This window comes from Hydra vulgaris, chromosome 02 (genome assembly GCF_038396675.1).
Source record: "Hydra vulgaris chromosome 02, alternate assembly HydraT2T_AEP".
Lineage (NCBI taxonomy): Eukaryota > Metazoa > Cnidaria > Hydrozoa > Anthoathecata > Hydridae > Hydra > Hydra vulgaris.
In genome coordinates, this window is record NC_088921.1 from 6,383,351 (window position 1) to 6,392,828 (window position 9,478).

Sequence of the window (9,478 nt, forward strand, 5' to 3'; positions counted from 1 at the left end):
TAATTTTGCAATGAAAAATTAAAATTATATTTGTTTTCGATTTACACAAAATAAATTTATGTTTAATGTCAATTATTTTTAGCTGTTTAAGTTTTCGTCCATCTTTGTTTCTTTCAAAAAAAATTTGTTGTCAACATAATAATAAAATTCGAAAGTTTTGTAGAATTTTTCGTCGAAGTTATTTTGTTCGAAATATAAATTTCCAATTAAATAACGTTTGTTGTTAGGCCTATTTGATATTTAATTATTTTTTTAAATCTTTTTTAAATCAACAGTTTTGACCATAAATAATAAGAGTCGGTTGCGGTTTAAGATGGGGTGGTATAATAAAACCATTGAACAAGGTAATTAAAAGGGTGGGATAGGTAATTCGATTAATAGGTGGTAATAATGGTGTGTTAGTGGTATGAGGTAAAAGAATTTTATAATTTTTGTAAATGAACAAGGTGGTACTAAGGGTGAGATGTGTACACCGGGTGATGATAAATTATAATGGTTTAATTAAACACGATTGTTTAAAGGGTCGAATATCTGGGTCAAAAAACATTTGAGTTATAAGGATGGTAATGGTGTGTAATTGAATACAAGTGGTAATGATGTTAGTATGGAGTAAAGGGACCTTATAAGTTTTCGTAAATGACAAAATGATAAGTAATAATAAACTAAGGGTAGATGGATACGTGGTTCTCAATAACAGATATTAAGGTTTGGTAGGAGAGGTATCAATGGTATATATATATATATATATATATTTTTTTTTTACCGGTGACTTTTTAATTCCGAGTTGTTCAATAAAAGATATTAATGCATGTGACTAATAAATCAGAAGTAGCAATTGCATTGATAAAGTATTTTGATATATGACAAGAGCATTCATAAGACAATGTGTTATGTGATGATGAATCTCCTGATATAAAACTTTATAAACGTGCAGTTTAATAACAATATTTATTTTTGCTCCCATTTAAGGTGGTTCCCCTAGAAAAGAACTATTTTCTTTTATAGTAATAGCGAATTGTTTTCATATCAATTTTTCAATACTAGAATTAAATACGAATTTAAAAATTTTAATTTTATAACAAAATGGGTATTTTTTAAAGCTGAGTCAGCATTTTTTTTGCTATTTTATGAGCAAATTCAGGAGAAACTTGGGACTCAATAATTTTAAAACAACTAATGCATATAATATTAAATTTAGTACAATGATAAATTACATATATATAAAGGGAATGAGCGGAAAAAAAGATCTATATAAAAGCTGAAAAACTCATAATGGCGTTCAACGTAAAAAAATACTCTTTTGCAATCCTCTATCTAGTGTAAAATTAAAATAAATTAAATCAAATAAAGAATAAGTGATTTCTTTCTAGGTATATGTTTGAAGAATGTTTCCTAAAAATTTCAAGTGATAAAGTTTAATATTTATGAAAATATGAGGTTTGAAAACGTAAAATCGCATGAAAAAATATATTTCGCTAAAAATGCAATTTAAAAAACTAAATACAAAAAAAATAATACAAATTTAAAATCCACCAGATAAATAATTTCCCTTGGTATTTTTTTGGTCAATATAACCCATTTTTGCAGCCCTTATTTTTTTTCTTCTGATTTTTCCTTTTTCGTTGGCCTTTTTAGCGCTTTTAACAATATATTCTTTATCTCTATTAACAGATAATTGGTCAAAATAGTAACCATTTGAAATTCCAAAATATTTAAAAGCAGCACTCACACCAAAACTACTATCATTAAAGTCTAATACAGCTGAATTTGTTCCTATTTCTAACACTGATCTCCTAAGGTAAACATTTTAAAAGCTTCCTTTGAATTTTGGGTTTCACTATGGAGACATTTTTGGAGTAGTTCCTCATCAGACAGCAAAACAAATACTGGTAAAAGCAGGTTATGAATCCATATATCTATATTAATACTAGGTGTGTAATCACTGGTTTTTTTTGTATTTACACCAGCTATCTTTGCCAACAGGACAAAATCTATGACGGTACTCAGAATTTTTAAAGTTAGTATGCCAATTTTTAAAGTTACAATGCCAAACAATCGCACCAGTGGCTTTTTTCATTGCATACAGATTGTTTTTATTTTTTGTTTTAGCCCTGCCATAATAATTTTGCATTGAATTAATGGTCTTTTCTGTAAGCTTTCCTTTACCTGACAAAGGAGTTGATGTTCCTTTATATTTTTTTACCATGTTTTGCAATCGAGTACGGAGGCGTTTTTGAACATGCCCAATACACTCTAATTTTTGGGGAACAATATTACCATGTTCTTTATATGGTTCACTGGAAACTACCTCAGATTAAAATGAAGAATCTCCATCTCCTAAATATTCATTATAAATTAGACCATTCTTTTTTATTGATCTTGAAAAGATTTCTATAGTCCCAGCAGCATCCGTAGCACTTGATGATTTTAAGTGATTAATTTCGGATTCACCGCTTTTAAAATGTTCTGCTTTCCATTGATCATAATCTTAGTCAGAATTATTTTTATTTTTTTCCAAACAGAACACTTTTTGCAACTTTTTGACATAACATGAACGTCAACGCATCTACCACGGTTTATTGCTGTTACGACTCCATTCAATGATGAAAACCCACGTTTTTGTCAGGTGCCATCAACAGAAACTCGACAATTAGTTGGTTTAGTTTTATCATTAGAGGTGGTTTTTATATCAGATACTGTTTCCTGCATACTAGTACTAGCACTTCATAATAGGCATTACACGATGAGTTATTGAGAGCATGGTAAGTTGTTTCTGTAACCAAAAACATATTTAGGCATCTAGTAACATTTGTCATTGATTCATGGCCTTTTCCAACTTCACGAAATGAAATTACATTGATTTCGAATTTATGGCGACCCTGTATATTTCAGATTGTGCACATTCTGGTGAAGTAAAAGACCAAATGCTATAAGGGCAGTCGTGACAACTTAAATTCAGTTTGTGTGCATAGCCCTTTCGAAAAGAAAGTTCATCAATAAGTTCAAGGTTTTTTGAATTACATTCAGGACAACATAAAAAGGAGTTCAAAAAATCTTTTAGTAAAGTAAAATTTATAATCAAGTTATAATTATCTGAATTTACATTCCTTTCTTTATCTAGAGATTCATCTACTAACTTTCTTTTTTTTGATTTTTCGACTACGTAAGTTATCAAGAACATCTTCTGTTTATTGCTAACACAAAAAATCTTTTTACGTTTGGTTGCTTTAGTTCTATTTTTTTGATTGGCCATTATATAGATGCGTTTAAAGTACACTCAGTTAAAATTATTATTGAAATTGTTATTATTTAGAAACAATATTTATTGAAACCAAAATAAAAATACATTGATAAAGCATAACAAACATAGCATTTTCAAACAGGCAAAATATATCTCTGCAAACCACACTAACTTCATTTTCATTAACTTTCTCCTGTTTCATTAATTAATTCCGTGCACATTTGAGTAATTTACAGAACATATAGCGCTTTAGAATCAGAGCAAAAAAAAAAAAAAAAAATATATATATATATATATATATATATATATATATAAATATATATATATATATATATATATATATATATATATATATATATATATATATATATATATATATACAAGTTTGATTTTTTTTTTAAATCGTGTTTTTTTTCTAGGGGAACCACCTTAGCAATAATCTGAAAACAATTTATTTTCATCAATTTTATCAAAAAATATTTTTTCTGTCAATCTATTTTTTTTTTTAACTAAAATAATTATGTTACAATTACAATTTATGATTATAAGATTTAAATTTCATACAAAAATGTTTCTTTAGTGATTTTAAAAAATCGTTAAAAATTTGAATCTGCATCAGAAAGTTCATAACACGAGTTGTCTGTATTCTTTTGTCTGGTATTATTAATTACTACAATTATCAGCAATAATCTGCGCAAAATACTCTTCTGGATGCAAGTTTACTACATCAATATAGTGATTTAAAATCATTTTTTAAATCGAAAGTTTCTTGCATGTCAATTATGACATAAATAAAATAGTAATTTCCGAGATTTTTATAGTTTACTTAAGTCAAAAAATTTAGATTGCTAAAAACTACCTATAAATCTACTAAAAATTGCTTTAAATTTTTTTTTAGTTTGGTTTACTCATGGTCAACAAAATTTACAAGTTGTTGACAAAGAGCGGCACACCTGGCCTCTCTATTATGAAAATACAGTTTTTCGATTTCAGCTAAAGTGAAGATGCCAGAGCAGAGAAAGTTTGTGTTTGAAATTGATTGTGCCACTTTTTATTGCTTAAATTTTTCTTATTTTTTTTTTTCAAGAATTATTCACATATTTAAACGTATATGCTGGTGTTAAAGGAAAGCTTCAGGATTATGCGTATTTGCTTGCTTGCTTTTTAGTAATATAGTTTCTTTGTACAAATTCCTTTTTTTCTTTTTTTTTTTTTTTAAAATTTTTCTTAACCAACACAAAAACAAAAAGTTAAAGTAGAACTTTAAGACCGATGATTTTTATTTTATTAAGTCTTTAGAAAAACTTTTTATATTATATAGTGTTACGTTTTTTAATTTTTGTTGTCTTATATTTACGGTATAGTCTAAGGGGCTTGCTGATAAGACCAATTATGTTTTCTTCTTGCCCCTGCTATTTGTATTTATATTATGCTTTACGACTTTAATAAATTTATATAGCAAAAAAAAAAATAATAGTTCAAGTAATTTGCCTTCACCGCATTTTCGGTTACATAATTCCATGATTTTACAACACGGTTGGTGAGGAAGTTGTTTTTTTCAGCTCAGTTTTGAACAAGTTGTATTTCAGTTGTTTAGTGTGTCCTTATGGTTGAAGGCTGTACTTTAAAGACTTGATGTTTCGTTGAAGTTGTGGGACCTGCAAGTTAACTTTGTCGATTTTGCTCATGATTTTATATTGCTCGATAAAGTCTCATCTTACTCATCGTTCAATTAGTGTATTCTGGTTAAGGCTTAAATGTCTCTGAGTATACGGAAGATGTTTTAAGGCGGCAATATGTTTTGTGGCTTGCTTGAGTTTGCCTATGTCTTGAGCTAAAAACGATGACTTGTACTGCAAAATTGTAGATACGGGCGAACATACGAAAAATACAGTGTGCGCCATAATGCAGAACTTCGACCTCGAAAAGTCTTCTTGAGCCTGCCAAGCTTTTGGTTGTTAGCTGATGCAGGCACGCAGATTTGTTTTTAACTTTTAGACGCTAGTCATAAAAAGGCCTAGGTCTCGTTCAGATGACGTGCATGATAGCTGATGCAGTTGACCTACCAAGTTATTTCTTGTATAAATTGCAGTCAATTTTTGTTGTTGCTACGCCCAGTGTGCATGACTTTGTCATGGTTTAATTTGAGGACTTTAATTATTTTACAGTTGCCTGCATACATTTTAAAGTGGTGTCCTATTTTGTTTGGCAAATTGTTAATGTAGATAAGGAAAAGAAGTAGTCAAAAAACAGATCCTTGTGGCAAACCGCTTGATTCTGTTTTAATATCGAATTTATTGTTATCAATGGTTACGCGTTGTAGGATGTTGGTTTGCCAGCTCTTGATCCGTTATTGCAAGTTTTCGGACACTCCGTAGGGTTTGAAATTAAGCAGCAGACAACGGTGCGTTACTTTATCGAATGCTTTATCAAAGTCTGTGAATAAGATAGTGGTTGCGAGCAACTTCAGTCAGGATATCGGTAGCTTCAAGTAGGTTTGTGACGCAACCTTTTCCCTTTCAGAATCCGTGTTGAGCAGAGCTGATGAGTTTATTTTTTTTTCAAGTGGTCAGTAAAGTTTCTGTGTACAAGTCATTCCATTACCTTGTGAGGGACAGAAGTGCGTGAGATAGGTCGATAGTTTGAGGAGAAGTTGCAAATAAACAACATAAGGTGGTTCTTATGTAATCAAAACTTTTTATTCATTAATTTTTTCAATAGTAGGTACAAAATGTGTAAAAAAAAAAATTTTTTTTCGAACTCCAAAAGTATATTGATGATCACATAGAGGCCTATAGAGTCAAAATAACCCCAAAAAATAGAGTTTACTCGAAACACAATTTCTCATGAGTAAAAGCTTATTTTACTTTCAAACTTGGTATACTTGTGTGTGCTACCTGTATCTAGTGCGTGAGTTTTTTTTTTATTAAAAGATTTTGTTTCTGGTAAAAGTTATGCTTCAAAACAACTGTATTTTCGAAAAATCTGGTACTAGGCCTCAAATCTTAGTTCCCTAACCACGACTTACAAAAAATAAATTTATTTGAAAAAAACTCTGGAATTAGCAGTACATTGGATGAATAAGCCCTGAAAACTTCAAGTAGTTATCACTATTAATTCAAAATTAATGATATTTTTCGTGAGACAATTTTCTTGAAAAACGATATGGTAGAAAATCAAACAAGAAATTAAATTTGTTTTTAAAACCAAAACCCTCCTTTTAAATAAGTTTCTCCTCCCTCTTTATGTCTTTATCCAATAAACCCTTCTTGATGTTCGCTTTTAGTTGTTATCTTTTTGCTTTAGTCTTATCTGATGTTATAATAAGTAAGTTTTGGATGCTGCGTCGGCTCATTTTTTCAGATATAATATTAAAATAGACACCGGCCTGTATTCCAAGTTTTTCATACAATTTTTTTTTCCATAAAATTGACCTTTGTTGAATTGAAGAAAAGCGCTATATACACCTAACTGTATAATTGATCTTTCTACAAATACTTGCTTAGGACAATTCATCCAGATAATATTATTCAGGGACTCGTTCGAATTTTGAGTTTCCTCGTCGATGCACATGCGAAAAAGGTCATCATTTAAAAAATCTTGAAAAATCTTTGACAAGATAGGAAACATCCACTCTGGTAAATTATTTCTCTCTTTGTGTTTTTTAAGTTTATTTTTATTATAACTACACCATAATTTTTCTCCTGGTGGATAAAACTTGTGGCGCTTATCTAAGTTAGAAAAGTTGGTACAACGATGAAGGATAGCACCTAAGCACCTATCCACTTTTTCATTGTGTAAATTTTTTCTTCGAATTCTTCGAATGGCAGTACCAATATAATTTGTTATTAAATTGATGGAATGGATTGTTAATTTTCCTTTTCCACCAAATGATGGAGAGGTATTTTTATATTCTTGTACTAGTATCCTAAGTCGAGAACCTTTTCGTCTGTTTACATGTTTAATACATTCAAGTTTATCAGGTGTAATACCAAAATGTGCTTTGTAGGGTTTGGAGTTAACAACTTCTTTGTAAGAAACTGTCTCCATCTCCAAGATACTCATTATAAATTGGTGTGTATTTCGACTTACAGATTGCTGAAATATATGAATAGCACCTGAGAATTTCATTGCTCCTGATGACTTTCGATGTTAATTTTACAATTATGTGCAACTTTCCAATTTGTGTATTCTATTGTCCCTTTTTTTCCACCCCATATTATACATTGTCTACAATGTTTTGATAAAACAATAACATCCAAACACTTTCCTTTGCTTACTGCTGTCACTGCACCGTTCAACGAGGAGTGTCCTCTTTTTTGCCAAGTTCCATCAATCGATGCACGACAAGAATGCATACCTGGGGCAATTTCTTCCATTTTTTGTTTCATTTGCAGCATTTTGCATACTTTCTAGTGCAGAATTTTCGTATGCAAAAAATAACTTATTATTAGTATTTCTAAAGGCAGTATTAGATGTTGAGTGCATTTTCATACACCGTACAAATGTTTTAATCGATTTGTGCCGTTTACCAATTTCTCGAAATGCCATAACCAATCAAATATTAATTTCACTTGGCTTACAACCATACATTTTTTTAGAAGCACTAAAAGGTAAAGTATATTTGTGACTTTTATTTTATCATTTTCTAAGTAAACAACTTTATGAGAAAATCCCTTTTTATCATCCAAACTATTAGATATTGTGACATTGGCTTCCCCACATTTTTGACACTTGTTTCTTACTTCTATCATTTCCATAAGTATTTTAAAATTTATAAATAATAAATAATCATGACTACTTCCAGAATGTTCAGCTGGTTTAATGGTAAATTTTTTTTTAGTGACATTTTCAATATTTACAATTTTATTTTATTTTTTATTTACTTACTATAAAAAAGCCTGCCTGCTGTTTGCATTTTGCAACAGCATAACTTAATATTTAACAACTTGGACGTACAAGGCAACATTAGAATAGCAAAAGAGATGTACTAGTTTAAGTTTTAAGGTACATTTAAGATAATAACTAAAAAAATAAAACGGTTGCTATGGCCGTTGCTATGCACTAAAATTATACCTTCCTGTATAAAATAGTAAATATTGTAAAAAGCATTAACAAACAGGAAGAACGTTATATTTTACATTAGAATATCTAATTTGCCAAAAAAACAATTTTTGAAAAAATTTTGACTTATGATTATGTAGAAACCACCTTAAAGTATAGTTCAGACGGCGGTCTGAATGAGAATGACGGAGGTTTGAATCGGGATGACGGCGGTCTGAATCAGAATGACGTCACGACTTTCTTTTGGAAATACACAGTGGGTGGCCATTGAAATATGGCCATCACGTTTTTTGTTATATTGTCAGCATTAATTCACCTTTCAAACGTAAAATTCACAATTTTTCATAATTATTTACGACATTATTACAAATTATTGTGTAGGCAACACTATTTTGTTGCTAGCAACACTGTATTTTGCATGTTTTGACAAGTAAAACCGTGAAATTGTGTTCAGTTATTATTTGTAGAGTGCCGAAGCTTGTTGTGTTTGTGTTAAGGATCTTTCTTCAAACGTTAGTTTTAACCGACTATTTTTCAAAATTTTAATTTTTTAAGTGTTTTATTAAGTGAAAGACTTCTTTGAAAGTAGTTTTTCCAAAAATATACATTATTTCAACTTTTTTAATTTTCTTTTACATATTTTTGTAGTGTGTTTATTTGTCTTTTAAATTTTTTAAAGTTTCTGAAAATGGATAAAAAAAAGATGTGAATGTTTGTAAAAAAAGTGAAATAATGTCACTTTTAAGCAACACTAACTATTCTCAACAAGAAATTTCAAGAAGAATTGGCATTTCTAGGCAGACTGTGCAAAGAATAGCATCAAAAATAAAAAATGGCGAAAACCCTATATCCACACTCCGTAAAAACTGTAAAGGAAAACGCCTTACAACGCCAAGGTCTGAGAGAATTATCAGGAATATTAGCTTGGAGAATAACGGGTAATGCGGAAGTTATCGGACAAATCCTAATTTCATTATTTGAGCATAATAATTAGTTTTTGTGGTTTTATGCGTAGGCATAAACGTTCTATAAAGTATAAACTTTATTATTTGAAGCACAATTATTTAAAATGAGGTTAAATGCAGCTGAACGAGAATCTTTTCGAAAGCGACTAAAAATGTTTTTTGTAAATAAACCTAATATAAAAAAAAAAAAAATAAATCGTAAATCATT